The sequence below is a fragment of the Xiphias gladius genome, chromosome 3 (assembly GCF_016859285.1).
Source record: "Xiphias gladius isolate SHS-SW01 ecotype Sanya breed wild chromosome 3, ASM1685928v1, whole genome shotgun sequence".
NCBI classification, from domain to species: Eukaryota; Metazoa; Chordata; class Actinopteri; order Istiophoriformes; family Xiphiidae; genus Xiphias; species Xiphias gladius.
Genome location: NC_053402.1, coordinates 21,418,918 through 21,445,072, shown reverse-complemented (window position 1 = coordinate 21,445,072; position 26,155 = coordinate 21,418,918). Strand labels below are relative to the sequence as shown.

The following is a 26,155-nucleotide window of genomic DNA, read 5'->3' as shown; positions in this document are numbered from 1 at the left end:
CGAGCTTTGCATTCATGTACCTGCCAGTTACATCTTATAACACTGACAAATTGAATTCAGGTAACCTCCCCGTATGTGTCTTAGAACACTGTCATGCTGTGCTTGTGCGGCCTCCTTGTGTAGCTTATTATACTGTAAAAGGGATTTCAGAGTTTGACAGAAGGTAATAAAACCCTTCTTTACTTCTATGATTCTGCACATTTCCACTCTGTAATCTTTGAAATCTCGCTGTGCCTCTGGCAAACATCACAACCAGTAATTAAACACCAAGCACCCTCCATAAAGGTTTATGAAAATTAATTATTCACATTCATATCATCTTAATATGTCTTTATAAGTTTAGCCATGCCATAAAATTGAAATTATCCCTTTTTCTTCACTGCCATTGGCCTGTTTACTCTAAAAGCATGTCCTTCAAGCATCTCCTTCTCCGAATCAAGGAGCTAAGCCGTAGACAGGCGAGCTGTCGTTTATCGCTGCCTCACAGACAAATCCACTTTAAATGGCTGGTGATTTTCACTCATTGGCTCAATAATCCATTTGAGAATTTACTTAGGGACTCAGACATATTGTTGAGGTTGATTTTTTTTTGCTCCCTTTTGAACAGATTCTTCTGTACACCCCCTTAAACTTGAATGAGACGTGTTTAAAAAACACAGAAAAAATAAATGAATGCACTTGCACAGGCATTTCAAATCAGTATTGTACTAGCCTATGCAGGGCCGGGAAGTTTAATCACTCAAATGGCCGCCTGTTTCCAGATGTCCTTGTTGAATCTGAGGCAAGAACTTGCAGAGGGAGACCTGAGTCACACATGAATGGCTCTCCCTCCAGTTGTTTCTCCTCATTTAATCCTTTTCTCTGCCCTTGTCTTTGCATGGATCCATCCTGATTAAAGACTCGGCTCAGGCCGCGCAAACATTTGACATCTCTTACTTTTTCTCTTCCTGTCATCTTCCGCTACCTTGCTCCTTTACCCTGATGCCTTCACTGTCCACCCCTCCTGCATACTGTCCCTCCTCCCACAGTGCACAGTGGTAAGTGAGTGAGAGCTGTGGCCCTGGAGTCCTTGTGTAATCCACACTTTATAAGCACTCTAATTGAAGTGCAAATTCAATACTCCCTCATCAGCCTTTTACTGGCTGTGCCTTTGCCTGTACCCCTCAGGTAATTATAAGTAGACTGGCAGTTCAATCATCTTGCAGAAAATAATGTAACAAAAACATAGTGGCATACACTGGATGATTTTACTCTGGCTGTGTAGAGGGTGTGATAGTTGGATTACTGGAGGTGAAATACTGGAAGAGCCAAAATACCTTCCCCTCTGTTATCAGGAGGGTATAACACCATAAACTGTGTGATGAAGAATTTTAAAAAAAAACCTTATCTGAATACAACATTGGATTGCTCAACACTCACATTTTCCCTCCTCTTGTATTAGTTCGACTGCAGACACGTGCACACACGGATGCAAGCACACAAGCAGGCATGTGCATGTGGATACTCACACAGTGCAGGCACACTCACATAATTTTCTCTTTTGTATAGTTGCATAATGGCAAGTGAAGTGCACACACACACACACACACACTACGTGTATTGGTTTTCCCATATTACTGTGTGTGTCTCGGTGTGTCTGTGTGTGGGAGTGCCGTTTGCAGCTTTAATTAAACTTCCTCTATTTTCTCTCCACTTGTCCCCATAGGGCCTTGTCTTCTTCCCGTCCACATGCTTATTTATTTATAATTGCATAAAACTCCAGAGCTGAGCCACGACTGAACACGGTGCCAGACCTGTGGAGTAAGCTGGGATTGTCACACAGTAATACAATTTCATGTACTGAAACATCCCACCGCCTGGGAAAATTCCACATTATGAATCATGTAGGGAAGCACTGTACATTAGAAAACAACAAACAGAAAAAAAGAGAAAGTTTGGATTTTTATTTACAATACCAGAGAAACGACACATAATGTCAACGCAGACGTATATAATTCAAAACTGTGGGGACATGGAGTGTTTCACACAACAGAAGAACAAATTCCAACTGTGAAAAGATCTTGTGAATATTATCACTGCAGCATTTTTTCCTCAAGAGGTCAAACATTCCTGAGAGGAAAACACTCCAGGTGTCCTAACAACTCTTCTCTGCTCTCCTTTATTCAATTGCCAGATTCCTCTTTATTTTTCTTTGTTTATCTTGCTAATTTGCTTTGCTTTAAACTAAATATCCCACCAGACAACCTTTTGGATGAACATCACAGCAAATTCATGGTGTATCCCAAGAGCTTTTGTTGAAGTTGTATGAATGTGATTTAAATCTTCAAAAGAGAAAATCATATTATGATATTCTTATAACATTGCAAAATTGCCAAGATACCCTACATGGGCAGCTACCCACATGTGGTGACTTAATATCTGCAGCACTGCCTACTCAAATCTGCAACATAAACAAGCCGGCACACCACTCTTTTCATAGCCAATTTTAATACTGACATCAGGATCATAATCATATTAAAGCACATCTTTTCCTGTCATATCATCACCCCAGTAAAGCTGCAAATCTATACAAGCACACTGTACACTAATTTATATCTTGCATTATTCTCAGTACGTTTTTAATGTCTTTTGGCATTATGTCCTGTATACCCACTAATCTTGCTTGCAACTGTTTCCTGCTGTGATGACCCACTTTCCCGAGGGCAATATTTCAAATAATTCAAAGACCACATGTATGGCAAAGTTCCTGCATTTAATAGGGTTTGCCCTGAAAAAGAAAAATCCCAAATGTATGCTAATAATGATCATAATACTGGGAATAAAGGGAAGCAATTAATGACGACGAACAAAAAAGTCTATTGAAGAGGTATAGTAAATCACGAAGCACCCAGCTCCAGAGGAAAGTGGGTACATCAGGCTGTAATAAAGACAGACTTATATTCACTTTTAGATGTGGCGTCAACATGGATGTCTGGCTACTTTTTGTACGCCATATGATAAGAAATATCAATTTTTACACATGCCAATGTACACATAGTTTCATCATCAGGATCACTCAAGTTTCATGAATATTCATTTTTAGGTCCAATTAAGTCCAATATACAGTAAACTGGGAGTTCCCAAATATTTTTCATGAAATTATCTGTTCTTCTAGAGTAAAACATACAGTATCGATAAATTGTCTTTATTGGTCAAGGAGGGGAAATTTGTTTTAATAGCCTGCACATGTTCCTGTCTCACATTAAAAACATTCAGATAAATTCAGACTATGTGACAACACACACTTGGCCTATGTTTAAATAAATGCTGTATGTTTATACCGCTACACGAGCCGTATTTCAATATATATTTACATAACCATGTACACACCAACATATAAATACCCAGATTTATACATAGTGTTATGGAGGGTGTTTTATTTAAGACTGCTATAACAGAAGGGACACAGCTTCTTGCCGAAAGGGGCCCTCCAGTGTCATTTGATAGGACGGATGGCTCTGTTGTTGAGGTCTGAGAAGTCAGGTGGGTAGGGAGCTTAATGATTTTGGAGGCTGTATGTTTGAGATTTTTTCTGTTGGAACAACACAACAGAAAGGGATGAATTATTATATTATTAATTTGACTCTTATAAAAACAAAAGTAGGAGGTGGGGGCAACAGTTAGTGTCCTGAGTCTACAGATAACACGAAGGTGGAATTGTTTATGGATACTGGGATATATTGTAATTCATTGATGAGTCCAAGGTACCCGAAGCTGTCCACCTTTCTTATGTTTTTTTCATTTATCTACTAACTCTTTGGAATTACTCATCACTTTAGTCTGGAATATCAGAAAACTGCGCCATTCATTTTGCATATACATTACATTTATGCACACTGGTAACGTTCTGTATACATCTTCTCACTTCTGTTTTCTGTATACGTTCTCCGCTTATTTGTATCCTTTTCTTACCTACCTTACTCTTATCTACCACCTGGCAGTGGTGGAGTATTTCCATTTTCTACTTTATACTTCTCCTGTGCTAAATTTCAGGGCATAATGTTGTACTCTCTACTCAACTACATTTATTTCACAGCTGGTTATTAGCTACTTTAGAGATTAAATTTTACCCACAGAACACACGAGGAGGTTTTACATTGCTCCAGAATAAACTGCTCAACAGTCATGGACAGATAATGAGACAATGGGCCCCTGGACACAGACGTGTAAAGCCCCCTCCCCCACCCCTCCTACAAGACACCCAAACTGAAAGAAACACAGAACAACTGCAAGCGATGCAGCAAAGTCACTTATGGTCGTTTTGTGTCTCTTTAAGTGACAATTTGCAGGTGAAGCAGAACTCCGAGGTGCTGCAGTTGGTTCAAAAGCTGCAGCTGAAGTTCGGAGTGCCACAGCAGATTCACGCTGACCCTCCTCTGCATAGATATCATACAAAATATTGTGGCATACTATACAAAATATCACAGGAAACCAGCAAAGACAGCCTGAAATTCAGGTTCTACTTTTTTTTGTTAAAGCAGAGCCGGTCTGCTGATCTGATTAAAACTGAATTAATGAAATGTTACTGTAGCGTCATTATGCCATGCAGCTGTAATATAAAGGACAAAATTAACCAAAAAAACCCCCCACAAAAAACAAAAACAAATAAACAACCCCCCATGCCTACTTTTAACTGAGCTCCGTGACTTTCCAAAGTGAAACGGTCACTTCAAACAGGGGCCCTGACCTTGGGGCCCCTTGAGCCCTCGGCCCCTGGGTATGTGCCTGGTAGCCCTGTTCAGTAATCCATCCATGCCAACAGTATAAATGGTAATCATAGTTATAAGTACATTAGTGTATAAACTTAGCGTCACCTCCACCAGCAAAGAAAACAAAAAAGAATATAGGGGCCATACTGCTACATAATGAGTACTTTTACTTTTGACACTTGAGAGTACTTTTCTGGTACAGTTTTCTACCACCGCTCTTAAGTTTTCCTCCTGGGGATCAGTTGCCTCATCTTAATCAGCTCTAGAACGGGTAATCTTGAAATTACACAAATCCGAACTAACCACAGTCTGGGTATCGGTGACAATAAGTTTCCTGGGGGAGATGAAAGTCAGTTGAAGCGACCAGTTTATTTTTGTAAGAGCGAAACACTCAGAGTATAAAACCAAAACAATCCCAGCATGGCCAAACGCTTATTACGCGTCTGGGCACGTCACAGTCTCACCCGGAAGTGCCGTGACAGCTCATGTCAAAAATCCTTCATCCATTTCGTGGAACTGCGAAACAAAGGTGAGTTTTACGGTATAAAATTAGCTCTTCCTATACTTATCGCCTGTATGATACAACGCCCCCCCCCGTATTAACGTACGTTTGAAGTTTGGGCGTGATTTAACGCTGGCAGCACTTTTACAGAGCTTAAATATTAGCCGCTAGCTGGCTAATGTTAGCAGGTTATTAACGGCTCAGGTTTGATATTTGTGGTGTCGAGGTGGTGCGGGTGACTTTTCGGCGGCTTTAAGTCATTTTCTGTGTCTGCTGTTTGGATATGGACGTCACGGCAAAAAAATTATCAGTGGGAAAATAGGGACATGCAAAATAATGCGTCCACTGTAAGAAGTCCGGTTGCGCCGTATCCCCCGGCTCAGCCTGAGTATCCTGCCAAATAGTGACCAGCACAATAGTCCCCCCCCCTCTGTTGCATCCCCATGCGCAGTGCAGGACAGCTGCAGGTTGAACTCTGCCAGAAAGCGGCTGAGCAGAGGCAGTCCGGCAGAAAGGCTACTGCAATGCAGAGCGAAGCCCTGATGTTTCCTCTGCAACATGTTTGGAAACGAAGTGGTCACGAAAAAGGTCTGAAGCCACAGAGAGATGGATGGACCGGGCTATTTATTTAAGCTGAGAAAGAGCAGTGACTCCATTGAATAAGTAACATCTTTGTGCAGTCAGGATCTCAATCTGATTTAACTCACAGTTACTACTTTTTAAACTTGAGCTCAGTCTAATCGAATAAATTAACATATAAGACTAGGGCTGCAACTAAAGATTATTTTCATTATCGTACAATTTGCAGATTGCTTTCACGATTAATCGGTTAGTCTATATAATGTCAGAGAACTGAACTGAACCCCTTTAATCAAGTTCCTCAAACTCAGTCCCCTAAGGAAGACTGTGAGATGTGATTGAAATCTTTTTTTTTTTTTTTTTTTTTTGGTAAAGCTACCGATTTCAAGGTAAAGAAAGAACTTTCATGCTCAACGTTACATGTTAAGTTCTGTTACATCAAAATCTAGGTTGTTATTTTTATTCTCATTAACATCTAAGCTCCAGTTTCTGGCTTCATGGCTTTATTTCCTGGTGACACTGTAGTTCCCATCAGTGCACCCAACACACTAACCCTGGGTATGACAGAATATTCCCAAACAAAAGTGTCCATTATGAAATGGACTTATGCTCTGTGTGAGTGTTTGGACAATGCCTGCACATTAAAAAATGCCCCTTTTTGTTTTGGAACATGAACGTCAATCATTGGAAGTTGTTATTTATACGCCGTATTATTGTGTGACATGTAATCCCATGTGGGATAGACCATTTTATTGGTATGACACGAAAATAAAAATTAATTAATAAAAATCATTCATTCATACCGACTGAGCTGAAAAAAATCAGTCGATTTAATGAATTGCTGATTGACAGAAAACTAATCAGCAACTATTTTTGTAATTGATTAAATGTTTTATTCATTTTTCAAGCATAAAGTTCCTAACATTCGATGATTTTCTGCTTCTGAAACATGAGCTTTTGCAATTTTTTCTTGTCCTACATTTTTGAAAACTCAATCTCTATGGGCTTTGGTCTGTTAGTTGGACAAAACAAGACATTATCTTTTGGTCCGTTAAATTTGTATGGGATATTTTTACTATTTTTCTAATGTTTATAGACCTAAAGTTTAACTGAGAAAATATTCAACAGATCAATCAGTAATGGCAGTATTTGTTGCAGCCTTACTACTATGGCTGTGAAGACAAAGAACACCACTTTTTACCGAAAAATTTGGCAGTAACAAGATGCTGCAACAATTATTGACAAAAAATTGAATAACTGCATAATTGAATAATCTTTTTTAATTTTGAAATTAAAAAAGCCAAACATTTGCCTGTCGCAGCTTCTCACATGTTAAAATTTGATGCGTTTCTTTGTCATAGATGATAGTAAACTGAATGTGTTTGAGTTTTGGACTACTGGTCGGACAAAACAAGACATTTGAAGATGTCACCTTAGAGTCTGGGAAATTATAACGGGCATTTTCCACTATTTTTTTGACGTTTTATAGACAAAATGCTTTATTGATTATTCAAGAAAATAATGTGCCTAATTAATCGATAATAAAAATATTAATTTGTTGCAGCTGTAATTGACAGTTAGTTAGTTAGAAAAACAAATCAGACAAAAAATCAGGTCATGAGATGCAAAATATCTAGGCAAACTAGAGAATTAAAATGACCAATTCTCAAATAAGTCAATTGTAAATTGGTGGAATAAGTCACTAAATATAAAAGTGGTTCATGAAACAAATTAGTTAGTCACCTGGAAAGGCAGGTAAAGACGATTCTCAATTCTTCTCTGTGGATGAGTAGTGAGGAAGAAGTTTTTGGAATAGTTGAATGGTCATTAAGTTGTTTTTGGCAGTATAAGTCCTACTCAAGTGCATGCTAAAAATTCAGTTGGTCCCAGTCCCACAGTGTTTTTCTGCTCAGCTGTGCCGGATTGTATGCATGAGCAGGGACGCGTGTGGGAGTTCAGAAATGCTCTGAATGGGAGTCTTGTTTGATTCAGAGCAGTCTATGGGTGAAAGTATTTGAATCTCAAAGGTAACTTGTTGGCTGGCTTTGCATTTTTCTCATTTTACCGTTCCTCTGATACTGTCAAACACATTCTTTACATAGCTGCTGAGGTAAGAGGTATTCTTGACGTACAAGTTCTTGACTTATATTGGTGTAAAGGTTTGTGAAAATAAGTTATATTAAGCTGCAGCTCCAGTAAAACACTTTATACTGTTTTCAAGTAGGATTTGAGTTCATTATACAAACAGTTTTGTGCTACAACCGTCAACACTCGGTCACTTCAGTCACATTTCCCCTCAGTTCAACAAAATTACACTCTACTCAGTGCAAAAAAGAATGTGACTTCACCATCTGGCGTAAATAACAAAAAAAATATTGACCAGAGCAGACTACAAATATTGTAATAATGTACAAAATTGGTGATTACCACTATAATAACAATGATAATAATAATAGTAATAATATAATAGAGCCAACAATGTTTCTTTTGGCTAACCATGCAAATTTTCAGGTCAAATTTGAACAAACAAAATGTGACTGCAATAATGAAGTGAATGCCTGCGACCCTCAAGGCTATGTGTAAGGTTAGATGTGTTGCAAGAGTTAAAGTTACCATGGGAGGCTGAGCATTACCAACTGTGCACAGCATTCAGAGAGCCTTGTATTATTTATATTCTTCCCAAAGAGATTTTTTAAATGTATTTTTGTATAATTTTATCTTCTCAAAATTCAAAGTAACACGTAGCTAATTGTCAATTCAATTGTGCGAGCAGCCCTGCCAACCTTTCTTCTTTTAGCATGCTTAGCTACAGTCCAGTATTTTTTTTATCTGTACAAGGAAATGTATTATTTTCCACAATTTTTTTTTTCTTTTTTTTTTTCTCAGAGCCCATTTTAAAGCCATAAAAAAACGAATTTAGCTGCAGCATGTCAAGCATTGCAGTTTTAATAATTGTTACTGGAATTCCTGAATCCATTTTGTGTTACTCTAGGGGTATTTGGTTTATAAAGAACAACTGACTTGGTTTTAAAGTAGTTCAGATCATTACCGGTTTTTGGTGGGCAACAACCAATAGTCTCACACTGTGGGAACACTGTGTGCTCTTTATGAAAATGTCAGATTGGCAGCTGCCAGTTGAGAGTTGGTGGCAAAACTGCATTGTACTCACAAGCCCTAATTGGTTGAATTAATAAACACAAAATTCAGTATTTTAAACAAATAAATTCTATATGAGGAACACTGATACTCATGCTGTTAACAAGATCAGTTTGGAGGGGACAGGCCAGATGCTCAGTTTCATATTGCTGAGCTGTATGCATCAAAAACGGTTATTAGACAGGTGGCCTTTCCTTAGACTTCCACTTGGCAGCTGGCAGATAGACAGACTTTTTCTTTTGTTTATAGGAGTGTGTGTGTGGAGTGGAATGAGACCGGTTGCCTTGATTTAAAAGTGCTTTTCTCACTTGGCTGGTTGTATTCTTCTTAAACACTAGTCAAATTTAAACTCTTACACTTATGTTTGTTGAGCTCTCCCTATAGTCGACTGTGTCCATTCAGCTCGGAGCTGTATATTAAACTATTCAGCCGCTCTGTCAGATGTTCTTTACAAACAAGTGCCCAGCTGCCCAGAGCCCCCTCTTCATACACTACAAGATGCAGCCATTTGGTTTATTTACGGGAGGTGCTTCTGTAACTGCTGGGAATAGGCCAAGAGCACAGCGGAGGCCAAGCTAATAGAATCTGACAGGAATGGAGTCTTAGTGGCCGCTCAGGCATCGTAAAGCTGTTGCTTTTTAAGCCCCTATATTTGTCGCTATTACTTGCTTGCTTCTCCTTTTACGTGGGCATAGGGTTGAGAGGAAAAGAGCAGCCAGACTCCTGTGTTTGACTAGGTGTGTTTACTCATTGTGTATTTCAGCAATATCAAATGAGTATAGCTTTGTTGGTTTGTACATACTCCTACACATGTTCCTGTATTTTCAGTGTCACGTGGAATGCATTGACAATGTAAGGATCAATAGTAAACTGTAGAGTTTGGTGAATTTTATCGCACAAAATATTTCTGCACTGCACCATTTCTCAGTTTGACTCTGCTGCAGCCAGCTAGCCATGTGTAGTGTTTGTCTACACTTATATTCTTATTTGTCTCTGTGCTTTTTAGGGGACTTCTTTGTTGATTTTGCCACGAGGGGGGGTCGAAATGTGTGTTTTTCTATTGTGTCAGAGTGGGAAATGCTACGGCACTTCGTATATCAAATACTAGTTCGTGAGGAGAGCGTATTTGGAAATCGTTCACTCATCAGAAATCTGTTGTAGAATCTCTAAATGAATGGAGTTTGACTGAGTTTGTTCCCCCACTAATGTGCCTTATTAACAGGATATACGTAAATTCCCCTAAAACTTGGCTCGTCACTATGGCCAGTCTGACTCCTGAGCCGTGTCGGTGGATTGATTCCAAAAAGTGTTGGCTGATGGCGTCACAGCCTATAGCTTTGGCATTTCTGTCTCTGGCTTTGTGAAGGACTTTTACAACTTCACACAACTGCATTTATCAATGTTGTTGAAATACATTGTCATGTCATATTTGTTCTAAGCTGAATTCAATTTTAAGGGTAAAATCTCAAATTAGAGTAAATCATATTTGAACTACTCATTTGACTGACATCCCACTGTTATCTTAATACTTATTTAATATGTTTGAAACCATGAGTAGTTAAGCTCTTGATATGAGCACTGACAGTATGTGATGTAAAATATGAGTTTTAAATTTTAGCTAATACGGGCTGAATGCATTTGGAGTAAAGAAAATGGGGAGACATTTACCTGCATTTTGTATTACAGTGTGGTGAGAATGTTGCAAAGCACTGATTTCCCATCTTCAAGTATTACTTCCAAGAATTTGCCTGTGTGCAGGCCTACTAAGACATAATTGATATAGGCAGAGGCCCACTCAAAAATGTCTCTGATTGGGCCTTTTATAGATGCAGCATGAGAAGAAGCTCATTTCTCACATTGCTGATCGCTTGTGAGGGAAGGCAACAAGTATTGAATTAGTTTGCATGAGAGAAGGGAAATTGAAATATGGATTGGGGTCGCAAATGCCTGCCAGTGCTATTGGCTGTTTTGGATATGGAGGATGAAATGTATTTTCTGTGTATATGTGTGTGTGTCAGCGTGTGACTGATGCAGACAGTGCCAGCATTGAGTGGTTTTCCAACGTTCCTCCATGGAGCTATTTTCCAATAACAAGTTATGAGCAGGAGTGACACAGATGAAGTGAATGTTTTAAGAGGAAAAGTAATTTAAAAGAAAAGCCAAGCCATTCCTCACTTGAGTACGCAGCCTCTGCTTTCCCTACATCACTGCTTCCGTCTTGGACCCAGATACGAGCCAGCTCTCTTACCATCTGCCATGTAGATGTATTTAAATCATGCATGCATGCTGAGTTTCGACCTGTGATTTGAACTGGTCAGGTCCCTGGTCTCTGCCAGGCTGCTCAGCACAACTTGTGACCAAGGGAAGCCATCTGAATATGAATTAATCACAACACAGTTGGTTGAAAGTGTCACTGCCCAAAAGTCAGATCCAATTTTGCTGATACTATCTGACCCATCCAAATGCTTTGATTACCAGATCCAGCTCTGTCATGGCTGAAGTATTGTCTGATTTGGCATTTGAGAAGGATATAATTTTTAAGTAAAATGTGAAAAGCATTGGGAATATTCTATCATACCCAGGGTTAGTGTGTTGGGTGCACTGATGGGAACTACAGTGTCACCAGGAAATAAAGCCATGAAGCCAGAAACTGGAGCTTAGATGTTAATGAGAATAAAAATAACAACCTAGATTTTGATGTAACAGAACTTAATTACTCATATAAACAGATCAGCCACAACATTAAGACCAGTTACCGGTTTGTTTTAATGTTGCGCTCTCTCTCTCTCTCTCTCTCTCTCTCTCTCTCTCTCCATATATCGATAGATATAGATAGATTAGATAGATAGATAGATAGATAGATAGAAATGTACACCAATAGTGGATTTGACTGAAAGCCATGAAGATTTGGTTGAAGTGCAGACCTTCATCTTTAATTACAGGGGTTTAACAAAAATATCTCATTAACTGTTTAGGAATTACAGCCATTTTTATACATAGTCCCTCATTTTCAGAGGCCCAAATGTAATTGGACAATTGAATGACTGTTTCATGGCCAGGTGTGGCCTGTTCCCTCATTATTCCATGACAAATTAAGCATATAAAAGGTCTGTATTTGATTCCAAGTGTTGAATTTGCATTTGTAGCTGTTCATGGTCCAAAGAGGTGTTGATGTAAATGAGGGAAACCATCCTTTTGGCTTAAAAAAAAACCCTACCCTTCAGACAGATGGCAGAAATTTTAGGAGTGGCCAAATGAACAACTTGGTACATTCTTAAAAAGAGGGAAAGCACTGACAAGCTCAGCAACACCAAAAGGCCTGGAAGACCATGGAAGACAACCAAAGTGGATGATTGTAGAATTCTTTCCTTGGTGAAGAAAACCCCCTTCACAACATCTAGCCAGGTCAAGAACACTCTCGAGGAGGTATGCGTTATTATTGTCTACAATCAAGAGATGCCTTCATGAATGTAAATAAAGAGGGTTTACCAGAAGGTGCAAAACATTGGTAACACTCAATAACAGAAAGGCCAGATTAGACTTTGCCAGAAACCCTCTAAAAAAGCCTGCCAAGCTCTGGAACAAAATTCTTTGGACAGATGAAACCCAGATTAACTTGTACCAGAATGATGGAAAGAAGATTATGGAGAAAGAAAGGAATGGCTCATGACCCAAAGCAGACCACAATATCTGTCAAACATGGTGGAGGCAGTGTTATGGCAAGGACATTTATTGCTGTCAATGGAACTTAGCAGAATGAATTCCCAAGTGTATAGTTCTATACTATCTGCTCAGATTCAGCCAAATGCTGAAAAAACCGATAGGACGGTGCTTCACAGTACAGATGGATAATGACCCAAAACATACTGCAAAAGCAACCCAAGAGCTTATCAAGGCAAAGATAAAGAATAATTTTCAATGGCCAAGTCAGTCAGCTGACCCCCCCCTTCAATTAAAGCTTAAAGTCTACACCTCAATCACATCGTGATGGCTTCATTTCAAATCCATTGTGATGGTGTACAGAGGCAAACTTATAAAAAAATTGTGTCACTGTCCAAATACTTATGTACCTGTACATAAGGGTATATACAGTGGGGTCCAAAAGTCTTTTAGACCCCACTGTTTACAGCATATATAGTTGTGTATATATACAGTAATTGAAGAATTACATTCACACCATTGCTTTAACTACCCCCATGATTCATGTTACCAGTGGATGAAACTTGTAGAAGGACCAAACCAACTGAAATAAAGCCATAGGAAGCCAGTTATAAGGGATTTGAATGGTCTAAAATTATGAAGTTTACAGATAAGGACCGCTCCAACCCCTCACCTCTGAAAAGAAACACTCCACATATATTTCCCTTCAACAGAAAGTGGAAAAGGACTTGCGTGTCAAGGGTAGGGGACTGAAAAAAAGAGAGGACAGAAGGAGGCGGAGGGAGAATATGAATCGTGGCTGTGAAATCGATAGTTCATACCATTCTGAAATTGAAGGGTTTTTTTTGTCAGAAACCATGTGTAGAAGTTTGAATGTGAAATAGCTTTGGTGGAGGCCAATCATGTTAGCAGTAGTATTGATTTCCAAAGACCTGGTCCAATTATGGTACTGTGGGTTTTGTCAGTGCCCTTTAAAGGACCGGAGTGACTCTGATGGGGCAGAAATTTGGGCATAACCTAATTTTTTTTCCTCATCTCCTCCTGCCTGAGTGGCCAACTGTTTCTGGCACCAGTGCCATAGAGAAAAAGTCAAGGAAATAGAGTCTGTTGTTTCTACAGTTTCCGATGTCTCTGAGGACACAGCTGCAGGATGGAAGATTTCCCCTGTTGGCAGTTCCTGTTAAGAGATTCACTGGCATTACAACATAAAGAGAAAATAATCCTCTCTCTATGTGTGGTAGTATCTTTCCGCATGTGTGTCTGTTGGCAAGGGGCTCAGAGAAAAAGAGTCTGACTGAGTGGACTGACAGACTCAGTGTCTGCGTACTAGACAGTCTGGCTTTGTACGTCTGTATGTGCGGTTGTGTTTTGTTACTGAACAAAGACAGGGGGTTGCATGAATGTCTGTACAGCTGCAGCTTGCGTTGTGGTGTATTCACACTTATCAACTACAGTTTATCAGTTATTGTGAACAGGCAGACATTAAGCAGAGAAATTGCAGCTGTTATTAAGCTTATATTGCTGAAGCACTTGCAGGATAAAATGGTCTGTAATTCCCAGCCTGCACTCCTGCTGTGCTGTCCCTGCTGCTGACGCTGCTTTCATACTAGCCTAGTCTGGCTTCATAAGGAAAAGCGACAGGAGGGTATCAGCTCCCGGAACAATATGGGACATTTTCCCACTTCACTCTGGAGATTCAAAAAAAGTTTGCTTGCAATGAAAAGAAGGCTTTGTCTCTTACGCTGTTTCTCTACCCCTTTGCTTCCTCTACTGTCATCATGTGTCCTATCTCTTCTTCCCTTTTCCTCTCCCTCCCTCAACTCTCATTCTCTCTCCAAGTAATGGGAGTCTCATGCAATATGCTGTGTTTCCCCACTTGAGTGCTAATGAGGCAGATGAATATTCATGAAGAGGAGGCTGACATCGCTGTATGGCGATTGTGGAGAGGCTGTTTGTGTGCACAGGGACTGTGGTGGCCACATTTCTGAGGGATCTGTTTTGCAGTGGGTAGACATCAGTAGTCTCTGGGCTACTCTGCTAATGATCCTGATATGCGTCCCTGAGTTTTGTTTTGGTTGGTGATTGTGGATGACCCTTTCCTAAGGCCTCCCCTCTCTCCCCGGTGGCTAATGGCGGAGCTTAAGTCTAGCCGCCAACTGCTGTGGAGGACAGCCAGGGAGCGCAAGACTGAGAGGAGGAGCTGCAGTGTACACTCCTCCTCCTTCTCCCTGTGTTCCTGGCTTGTGACAAACAGATGCCATGGGCTGCTTCTATGGGGACCATCTCCATCCTTTGTTATTATACCTCTCTTTCTTTCTTGATACCCGTCTTCCTCTTTTCGTTTCGATGTCTGGAACCATCAGCACTAGGTATTGAAGGACATATGAGAAAGCACACGGCCCATTTTCGCAGCAAAATGCTGCGTGATGTGTGCTCGTCATGTCTCATGTGTTGCCATTTCCTCCTGTGCTCTCATCCTGCTTCTCGCCACACTTTTTTCATTGTCAGCTTTGTTCTGCTCTTCAGAATCTCTTCCAGCAGTTTCTATAGTAATGCCTCATGTTCTCTCTCCTCTCTTTCCTCTTTTGTTCGGCAGCCTCTCATTTGCATTTTCTCTCTTACTCGTCATCCCAGTCTTCCTCTTCTCTCCCTACTGTCTTAAGCCTGCGGCTTTCGCTGCTCCCCTCTCCCCCTCTTACTTGCAATTACTCCCTCTTTTCCCTCTCAGCCTCTCTCTTTCCTCCCCTACCCCTCTGTAACATATCCGACCCCCGTAGTTTCCTGTAGGAGCTCCTATGGTTCTGTTAAACATCTGTAAAATCTTTGATCTCCCACTGGCCATTTTCAACATGAGGTGATGTGTGTTTATGTCTGCAGTGCAAGGTGGAAGTGTGTGCTTGTCTGTCTGTCTCATGCTGTTTGTACTCGGCAACATTTAATTTGGGAAAGGTGAGTCTTTTGGTGCTGAAGAGGAGGACAGATAGTCCGACTGGCTCCCTTTATGTCTACTACTCGGTGACATAATAGAGGCCTTCGTGTTCCTCGATGCTCTTGGCCTCCCTGTGTTCATGAAGTTGTGCACACTGCCATTTAATATTGTCACTTCCAGTCTAGTAGGTCTCCATGCTGATTCTCAGGCACACACACACAAACACATCCTTTCTGCAGTAAGGGAAGGGTGGAGGCTGGCCAATTTATCAGCACTCTGACTGTAAGGCTACAGGGAGCCCTCCGTCTTCATCAGTTCACTCAGCAGATAGGCACACCCCAGTCACTGCTACTAGACTTACCTCATGTGTCTCCATTACATGTTAATAACAAAGTAAAGTAATAACTCCGTGTTATGACATGATAAGAAACTGGGGTCTGCTGAAAGCACAGGTGAAATGCGTTAAAATGTATTTATTACCTCTGTAAAATGAGAAGTATCTCAGATTTATTAGTGTAGACCTATAAGTGTTTCCCACAGAAGTGCAAATAATAAACGGTTGGCAGATTATTATAGTATAATAGTAGTCATTTTTGTATAAGCTAATGATAATGACATTAGCTGAATTGTAACTGCAATGTTTCCTGAGTGGCATAGTTCATTTTCATTGTTGCAAGTATTAAGTAAATATACAGATAATAACAAATAGATTAACTTCTGAATATATTGTGCAGGCTGCATTCATTTTAGAAGCTGGTTTTTAAGAAAATATATTTTTTTTATTGCATGTTTCATGGAAAAATAGACCAACATGTTTACAAATGTATGTATATACCGTATAGCACTGTGCAAATGTTTCGGCACTAATAGTGTAGTGTGGATGCTTTAAAAAATAATGTCATGAAACTTTTGTTTCATTTATTTATATTTTAATTTCTTGCAAAGTGCAGTTAACAGATAAAACCTAAATTAAATTAATATTTGGTGTCACCACTTGTTGCCTTTAAAACAGTACAGATTCTCCTTTTTTCACTTGCACACAGTTTTCACGGTACTCTGCAGGTAGGTTGTTTCAAGCATCTTGGAGAACTCGCCACTGTTCTTGTGTAAATTTAGGCTGTCTCGGTTGCTTCTGTCTCTTTATGCAGTGATTTTATTTATTGCAGTTTGCTAGTTCACTTTGATTATTTTCATTATCAATTAATCTGCATATCAATATATCAGTAATCTAAAGCCCAAGGTGAGCCCATGTCTCGTTTTGTCTGACCAGCAGCCTAAAACCCAAAGATATTCAATGTTCAGTGATATAAAACAGAGAAAATCAGCAAATCAGAATTTTCGAGAAACTGGAACTAGGTAGTGTTTGACAATTTTGCTTGATAAATACTTGATTTGCTTATTTGATAAATCAAAAGTAATCAAAGTAATAATTATCATTTCAGCTTTTCTTCAGTGTTTAACTGCATCCAGCCTTTGCATCTGATAACTGCATTAGCCTAATCAAACATAAGTTGGAGCATCTCAGAGCCCAGTATCGGTTATAAGTAAACTGCCTATATTTTTCATGGTCAGTGTATTGGACAAGGTTATGCTGAACATGTTGTAATGCTGTTTGATCCTTGGGCGCTAGTCACTGATACACCCTGCTGTTTTTATCCAATCATGTGTTATGTCAGGCCTATCAACAAAGGAGGACGCTATCTCCATCTATCTTTCTGTCTTCACTCTGCTGTCCTTGGCCTGTGTGCCCCCTCACTTTGCTTGGCCCTCTGCTGATCAAAGCCCCTTTGAGAATGCCAAATAAGTCCTTGGCTGATAGTGATTTGATTGTAAGTGTATGTCTTCAGAATCTTCTCTTTTTGTATGATTAGACGGTGTGTGACAGGCAGTGTCGGGCCTATCAGCTCCCATTAAACCTGAGCACTGTGCTGCCACCACCGCTGCCGTTTTTATCCTTTTAATGTAACACCTTCCTCACAAGCCGAATCAATTATCAGTGATTATGTTAGTGTCAAAGTCTTTAGGGGCCGGCTGAGCCCCACGGCTGCCTCCTCCTCCTCTTTGTCACTGTGTCGCCCTGAGGCCTAACAGAAGCCGCGCTATGCTGATCCCCAGTCAGAGCACTGCTTTCGCAGAAGGACAGCCTTATAGACAGCTTTAAGTTTTACCTTCCTCCTCAACAGTGGTGTGACAATGTAAGCAGAGTTTATTATGCCTAACAAAACTCCCCCATGCAGGTTCTCCTCAGCGAGAAAGCAGCATAACGATCAGCCCAATCGTGTTCAATCGTGGATGTAGCTGTCAAAGCTCACTTCATGGTCTTGTGTCAGTGGATTAAACTGGCTTTTCTACCTTTTTCGAGTGTCAGTGCTCTGTCGCACACATGGTCACACACTTTCTAGAGTTTTGTAATATCCTGAAGCTGCAAATTTATAACATTTTCACACACATTCATATACGCACTAACAACTGTCTGCTTGGGGTATATTTTCAGGTAAATAACCATGAGCTGCTCCATCATGTTCCCTACCTCCTTTATATTTACTCACATACATGCTAGTGCTGAAACAGTCAGTATGGTTGGGTTCCATTTTGGATCCAATTCCCATTTAGCAATATACCCAGATTCGCTAACCTCTGACGATAACATCAGTCCCTCAGTAAACCCTTTTCTCTCCTCACCCTTTTTACCTACATTTTTATTAAATATGCAGGCTATTTGGCACATTGGAATAACAGGTGTAGCCAACTAATTTTTTCACACCATATTTCTTGCCCCCTTGTCCAAATACTGTAGCTTCTGGTTCAAAACGATTAATTTTCTAAGCTTAAATTATGGATATAATATGAATGAAAGTTAAACGGGGAAAATATTTGACTCCCTAAACTCACCTGACGTGATCAGCTAGACATAAGACATATTTCTCTGTTAGTTTTGTGGGAACTATAAAAACACTCGGTCCACTTACAGCTGTACAAGTGGATTGCGTTATGGAAATTTCAGAAGAATCTCTCCATTAAACTTCATCATTTTATGTCTGTCTGAATCAGGACCTCCAGCATTTGGAGCAAGTAAACCATGTAAAATAATTTGTGCAAAGTAAGAAGGCTGTACCTTTTATTTCACTGTGCCAGATACATGTAACCAATATTTTTATATTTTCCGCTGTTCATCTGGTTTTCAGGTTGTTGCTACAGGTTATGAAGGTTAATTAAACTCAAACTAAAAATTGCAAGGTTTCTGCCTTCTCAGCCAACAGAAGATGATTACAGCTCTTTTTGTTTACAATTTTGGTTACTTGAAAATTTAAGAGCTAAACCTAATTTAATTTGATAAGAGATTGGAAAGGATTTGGATTGGATAAGAATTAAAATGTGATAAAATGCCTGCCTAAAATGCTAAAACAGTCAATAAATCAATTAGTCCATGGACATAAAAATAAGTAGCTACATTATTGAGACTCGGTTAATCGTTTAAGTCATTTATCAAGCAAAAATGCAAAACATTTGAGGTCACTTTAGACTTTGTGAGCTGGTGCAGGCTTTTTAAAATCATTTTTTCAGACTGTACAGCTGAAGACGATCAATAGATTAACTTGAAAATAATAGTTAGATTAATTGATTATAAAAATGGATAATAATGATGATGAATTCCAATCAAAGCCACCAAAGCAAGCCTTACAGAAGATGGAAGCTGAAGTGTAGCCCATGTCTATCTATCAGCAGAACTCCCTGTGGAAATAAATCAAGGTTCAAGTTTGAAGTTGCCAGTTAGGATTAGGGTTTTTAAATTCAGCTGCTGTGCTTTTTCTTGACATACTTCCGCTGTTGACAGGGGTGGAAGTTTGTTTGAGGCTTTTAAGATCTAATGTGTCTATCTGCTATCTGAGATTGTTTCTTTGACTCACTCTCAACCCTTTCCTGCTTGTCTGTCTGCCCATCCTCTCCTTCTATATGTTATCCAGTGTTGAGAGGAGGTAAGGAGAGATAGTAATCTGCTGTAGCCTTGGCTCTCTCTAGCATTCTGGTCTCATTGAAGAAGATTGATGGCCCTCTTTCTGGAATGGCTGTTGTTTTGGATGGAGAGAGAAAAAGATGGAGGCAGAGAAGTGGATTTAGAATGAAAAACTGAGTGAGGGAGGACAGGTGGTAGTGGGGAAAAAGAGAAATGGAGGTAGGGTGAATGTTAGTTGTAAAAGATGGAGAAATGGTAGAGGAAATGTCACAGTGGAGGAGCTTGAGAGCTCATTAAATTTGGTTTGTGTTTTATTGAATAAGAGTATGCATTCACCTGTGATTGGTTTCAGATTCACACATCATCCTGTTTTGTGATGCACATGTGGGTTATGGAACTGTCTTCACTTAGTTTTCATGTCGGCAGGATTATATTTAAATGTCAGCTTTCCTCTCAGGATGTAAATGAAGCAGGAATGTGTTGTGATGGAAAAATTTTGTACATGTGTCTCTTGTTTCTGTTGCAGTAGGATGCTGTAGCCTTTAAGCCTTTAAGGTATGGGGTATTCACTATTAGCAGTCAGTGCTGCATTGCTAGGGGGAATTAGCAGCCCTTCATCCCTCTTCATGATCATGTCTATTGCTCAGTGCCCGTGTGTGGGCAGCACTGGGTTGATTGGCTGTGATGACAGTTATGCTCTTAATTGTGTCAGTTATTCTTCCTCTGTGGCTCTTTTTGAATTTAGTCAAGCGCTTGATGTAACCCCCTGGCGTTTTGTTCCTTTCTACATATTGGTCTTTTAATTCTGTGGAGGTTTTAAGAGCGGTGAGATGGAGAGGAACAAGCCTTTCTTCCTCCTTAATTCTCCCCTCTTTTGAAAGAGGAATGGAGTCTGACTTTTTTTTTTTTTTTTTTTTCGGGGGCTACCCCATCTCATTGTGTCCCTCTCTGCCCTCTGCTTAATTTGTCTTCCATCCCTTTAGGGTGTCTCCTTTTTTGTTTCTCTCTTTCTTGACTATTGTTTGAGCTGCTGTTACACTCCTTTTTCACTCTTTCTTTCTCACTCTATTTCATCAGCCCGTTGTATATCGACCTATCCTTCATCCAGCCTCTCCCCTCTCTGTGTCTTGACGGCTTTTCGTTTTTTTCTGCTTTCTATTTTCCCTGCTCTTGTACTTTTGTTACCCACCTCCCTGTCTGGCAGCTCCATCCTCCTTTTCTATTTTTTCCAGACAGACCACGTTGTCTCATGATGCTCAGACATTGCTGGGGTCAACCAGTCAGGCCTTGGCAGCATGACTGGTTGGATTTTCTATTGTCATCTGTCCCCGTCTTAACTGACCACTTGAGACCGCTGAAGTCACAGGAGGGCAAGAAGACACAGGATGCAGAAGACAGGAAGGGCATGAAGGCCAAGTCCCATCCTGCTTATCCAAACTGTTGATGGGGTTGTTACAAGCTCCAGGTCATACCTCATTTCCTGTGGTCACAACACAGTATCACACCTCTGACCAGTGTGAATATTGGACACAGAAAGTATAGACTACAAAAACGACAATTTTTTGTTCCAACAGTAGAACTGTTCTGATCATTCTATCATGAGAGCATTAGAGCAGAAAAAAAGTGATACCTCAGGCTGGTGAACACAACATGGACTTCTTATCCTCTTTTAAGTTGTTATGCCAAACTTTCGTAGAAAATAGTTGCCTATTTACACATACAGTAGACAAAGAGGAACATTAGCATTCATGGGAGTTGTGAGTCTGTCCTCTTGGTGGTTGTAAGTCCAATATTACATCTTCTTTTAGCCCTGGTTTGGTCTCCACCAACCTCCGTGGAAAACGTCTGGCTGTTTAGCTGCTCAATGCAGCTCCACTATGTTCTCCAGCTAGTAACTAACTTTGTCTGTCTAATTTGGTGCTGAGCAGCAAAACAGCTTGAAAACAGCTGGCCCAAAACAGCGGTACAAGAGTGGTGAGAGTGAACCAAAACAGTTAAGAACTTTTTAGAACATGTTCCAAAAGATCTGATTCCCCATACAGCTCTGACTAGTGCTGCAAGTAATGATTATTTGTATTATATATTATAATTTTTTGATAACTCATATAGTCATTTAGTCTATAAAATGTGAAAGAAAGACAGAGAAGTGAGAAATTTCTATAGCAAGTAAATCTTTGAAGGTGATGACTTTAAAAGCTTGCTTTTTTCCTACTAACAGTCCAAAACCTGAAGATATTCTACTTACAGTAATATGAAAGAGAGAAAAGCAGCAAATGGAGCAGCTAGAAGCTGGGTCTAGTTTGATCTCTTGCTTCATAAATACACTAAACAATTGATTGATTACTGAAGCAGTCAACAGTTAATTTTCCGTCAGTGACTAATCAATTAATAGACCAGTCGTTTCAGCACTACCTTCACCACTGTTGACTTCTCTTATCGCAACAAGCAGTAAAAGCTATAAGCTGAAACTCGCTTGACAGGTATTAATGTAGAGCAGCGATGAGGTTGCTGTGCCAAAGCTGTGAAGTTTTCTGAAAATAACCAGTATTCTCTGTAACCATGGTATAATAAGCTACAATCTGCATTCTGCAATCTGTAATAGTGAAAACTGGAATAGATGTTAAAACCAAGAGAAAAGGGGATTACTGAAGTTAACTAGTCTCAACTTTGACTGCTAAATTACACAAATGGAAAGCAACAAAAATCCTAATTTTACTTACTGAAGAGATGTTAGGTAGGATGGTCAGTTCCCACTCTGCCTGTCGAAAATGTTTCATCAGACCAGGTCAGTATTAAATCGATTTTAGAAATAAGGTCAATTGATCTGCATTGTGCCTATTTTGTTATCACGTTTTTGAGTGCATGTCTGCTTTGAGTCAGAGAGAATAATCCCATATTCATTTCAGGTGAGCTATTGATCAAATGGTGCTGGGCCCATACACACATCACATAGTCAGGCTAGCTTTTTGACATTTCTTTCAGGGCCCAACGTCTGCATTTTGCATCTGATTGACATTTCCCTGGTATGTATGTGTAAACACGCGGATCTAAAGATATTTCATTCATTCATGTAAATCATCTCATCTCTCCCCGGGGTAAAGGCCCACAGGCAGTTTGGATCCTGGTCATGAATACAAGAACCTCAGAGTAAAAAGTGGCCTATTCTTTGCACAGTACATCTTGGGCTAGGGCTGGGTTATATGGACCAAAAATCACATCTCAGTATTTTTAGGCTGAATGGTGATACATGATATACAGTATACACTGATCAGCCACAACATTAAAACTAGCTACTGGTTTTAAAGTGGTGGCTGAATGGTGTGTATATATACTGTATATACGCTGATTGGTGTATCTCAGTATTTTCTAGGTGGGTCTAAATGTTCATTTGTAATCCAAAGCCACATGTGAGATGTCACAAGAATGTTTATTAAATACAGACTGATCAAAATAAAATGCAAAAAGGAGGCTTTCCTTTTCTGTTTGAAAATATGCAGCTGCAAAACATGTAAATGAAAAACTATATAAAATAAATAGCCTATATTAGATAAAACTACTATGCCTATCTCTGAGAATGCTGCCTCTGTTCTTTTCAACAACAATAACAGACTTATTGAAATAGTAAATAGAGTACAATTACAGGTTTTCCTCTCTGCTTAACAACATGCACAGCTGTGCAAAAAACAATACACATTTTTTAAAATCCGAACAATCTGCAAATTATTATACCATTGTTTTTTATTTTTACAAACCAGGCCTTCCTCAGAAGTATGGACCGGCGCTGCGGTTCCCTCCATGTTGCAGTAGAACCTTTGAGCGAGTGGGGCTGGGTTTGCGCACAGACCCAGAGGGAGAGTGGGGGTGGGGTTGCGTGGAGAGCGTGAGAGAGGATAGATGCAAACGCTGGCACGGTTTTACGGAAGAAACGGGTTATGTAACGCTACGTCAAACTATATCAACATAAACGGTATTGTTTCTTCCTAAATCTCATCTGAAAACTTATCGATATACCTTGAAAAGTGGATATACCGCCTAGCCCTAATCTGGGCCAAATGTCAGTAAGTGTTTAGTGTTTTAGTTATTGTCAAAATTTATTTCACTCCTGAGACAACTTGGGGCTCACATTTCTGTGGCTAATGCCATCGTTTCAGGTCAGTCACGCCTGTTTAAAAACCTATAAAACTTTGTAATTTATGAGCGGGGTATAAAAGAAAATGGACTCAAGTCAGTCAGCTTTTTCTAGTTTTAAATGTCTAGAATGTCAGGCATCTTTATGGTTTGGCTGTATTATGAGCCCAAAGAGCATCCTGTGGCTGTTTAGCTTGATACATTTTGTCACAGTCTACAAACCTTACTTGAATAATGGCTGGCCAAACACAACCAGCCGGCCCTTTAATATCCTGTTGGTCTGTGGTTGGCAGGCATGTGGAGTACAAGTAAGAGTCCTTGGTCATGTTTATTTAGATAGAAGTAATATTTGAAAGAGAATTACACTTGGAAGATTTTGATGAGACTGCCGGAGCATACTTTTATGCTGCAGTTGAGTGCCACCATGGGTCTGTTCTTTCAGATGGTTGTACTGTTATTGCGGTCTCTGTGGGACCTTTATACATCACATTAAAATGCCTTGCTTACATCAGAAATATATCCACAAAGATTTATATCCATATTTATGGGTCAGAGAATATATACCCCAGGAAGTATTAAGGAAGCATTAAACCTGCTTTGAATCTTATTGCTATAAGCACCATTATATGATTTGTGGAGAGGGGATTGCTTTTCTTCATGGATCTGTTTACACCTGTGACACGGTTTTCTGTTTGGACACAGTCCAGACACAGTTTTTGTTTGCATTAGTGTTTAAATGCTGGGTGTAATTACGTAAGGAGGGCCTCGTTCCGCCTCACTGTGTAAACCTCACTACAGTCTTTGTAAAACATGTGTCTTTGTAATATCTTGTCACACAGACACACACTAAAGCACACACACTCTTTTTATAAAAATATTCTGCATTCAAGTCTCCTACATAACAGATGTGCACACAAACAGTCAACTTGACAAGGAGTCTCTTGCAAGAATATGATAAGGCACTGGCTCACACCCACGCCTGCTCTCACAACTACAGTCCTGTTGATTCTTTCCGCTGTTTGTGTTTGCAGCCTGCCAAGCAGCTCAGGCTTTGGACAGATACGCAGTACTGACACACCTACAGACAGAGAGACCTGACGGGCAGAGTCCAGCTGGCTAGTCAAGGCATCAGCAAGCGGAACAGATGTGTGAGGGACTTTGATGTAGGTGAGTACCAAATAAGGTGAGGATCTTGGGGGAGGGAAGGGGGGCATCGGTCTGTACCAATATTGGGAAATGGCGAGTGAACTTCAGAGGGGAGGGGGGTGCGGAAAAAGGGGGTTGTTAGCAGTAGTTTTACTTATGATGTGTTTGTTGAATTTTACCAACAAACATTAAAATATATGACTTACTAGGGTGTCTGTAGGTCTTGGAAAAATGTTTTAAACTCTATTATCTGAACTCAAGGCCATAAAGGCCGGTTAAGTAGAATGTTTTATGTCTTAAACCAACTTAACTACTTGATCTTATAAATAGTCTTCCTGGTGCCATGTTTTCAGCACTGATTTGTCAGCCCATGTATACAGACCAATATTGTTATAGGTCTACAGTTAATTTGATTTGCATATTTATTTATGTTGGAAAGGCTGTATTCTTCTGAATTTTAATGGCATTAGTTGTCTTTCATAGTGTACTTCGATAAGTTCTCTAGACAGTTTTTGCTCTGGAAGACATGATATTGAAAAAAATGAGTAAGTAAGTTGTAGTCTTAGTCATGTGTTCTCAAGAAAACTACATTTTGTTTTATCTTTGTTGAAAAACTGACAACTACAATATTCTCAGATGGCCAGCACTGAACCAAATAGTGGGTAAAAGGAACCGGATGGTCCAGAATGAGAAGTAAGGTAGATGGATTGAATAGAAAATACAAACCTTCTAAAAGAATGAAGGTGACAGAAGATCTAAAGGCTACCAGTGGAGGAATACCAAGTAGCAAGAGAACAGAGGATGCAGCAGACACTTGATCACATAAATGGTAGCTGAGTAAGAAGTTTCAGGATGTTTTCGGTAAAAGTGGAAATTGCACACAGTTAGACTGAAAGACTAAAAAGTGAACAAAGAGGAAGGAGATCAATTTTTTAGAAGGGGAAATGAGGGCTGAGGCACAGAGTATATGCTAACATGGGAGGCCAAAGAAAAAAAAAAAAGACCAATAAAATATGTCCTTCAGGGGAACTTATGTGGGCCTGTGTGTTTCATGCCTCCCCCCAAAAACCTTTCCATGGTAATTAAGTAATGTTAAACTGGCAAAAACAGCAGGACAGCAAGAAAGCAAGAACAAAATTTGGATGGAAACACATTGTAAAACAGCACACTCTATTCAGTTAGAGCCCATAACATACGCATTTTTGTGTGTGCTGAGAGGAGAAAATAGTACATGATAGATGCGTTATTGATGTGACATAATAGCCTACCGATGTGTACAGGTTTTGTTCGGTTTAAATGTAAAGCACATGTTTGTGTGAATGTAGAGACATGAGAAGTTCCAGGACACAGTT

The 26,155-nt window shown here is 39.8% G+C and overlaps 1 protein-coding gene across 4 annotated transcripts in view; it reads left to right on the top strand.

The window, feature by feature from the left end:
- Positions 1 to 5,187: 5,187 nt before the first annotated feature.
- The window catches only part of LOC120784792 (speckle type BTB/POZ protein), a 93,911-nt gene continuing 72,943 nt past the window's right edge, over positions 5,188 to 26,155 (top strand). For 2 of the 4 annotated variants that reach the window (XR_005706493.1, XM_040118892.1), the window contains exons 1-2: positions 5,188 to 5,277; positions 24,689 to 24,824. The gene's annotated coding sequence lies outside the window, so the exon portion shown is untranslated. Of the gene's footprint in view, positions 5,278 to 23,417; positions 23,497 to 24,688; positions 24,825 to 26,155 lie in introns of those variants that run through there. The other 2 variants (XR_005706496.1, XR_005706497.1) reach the window with 2 other exon arrangements.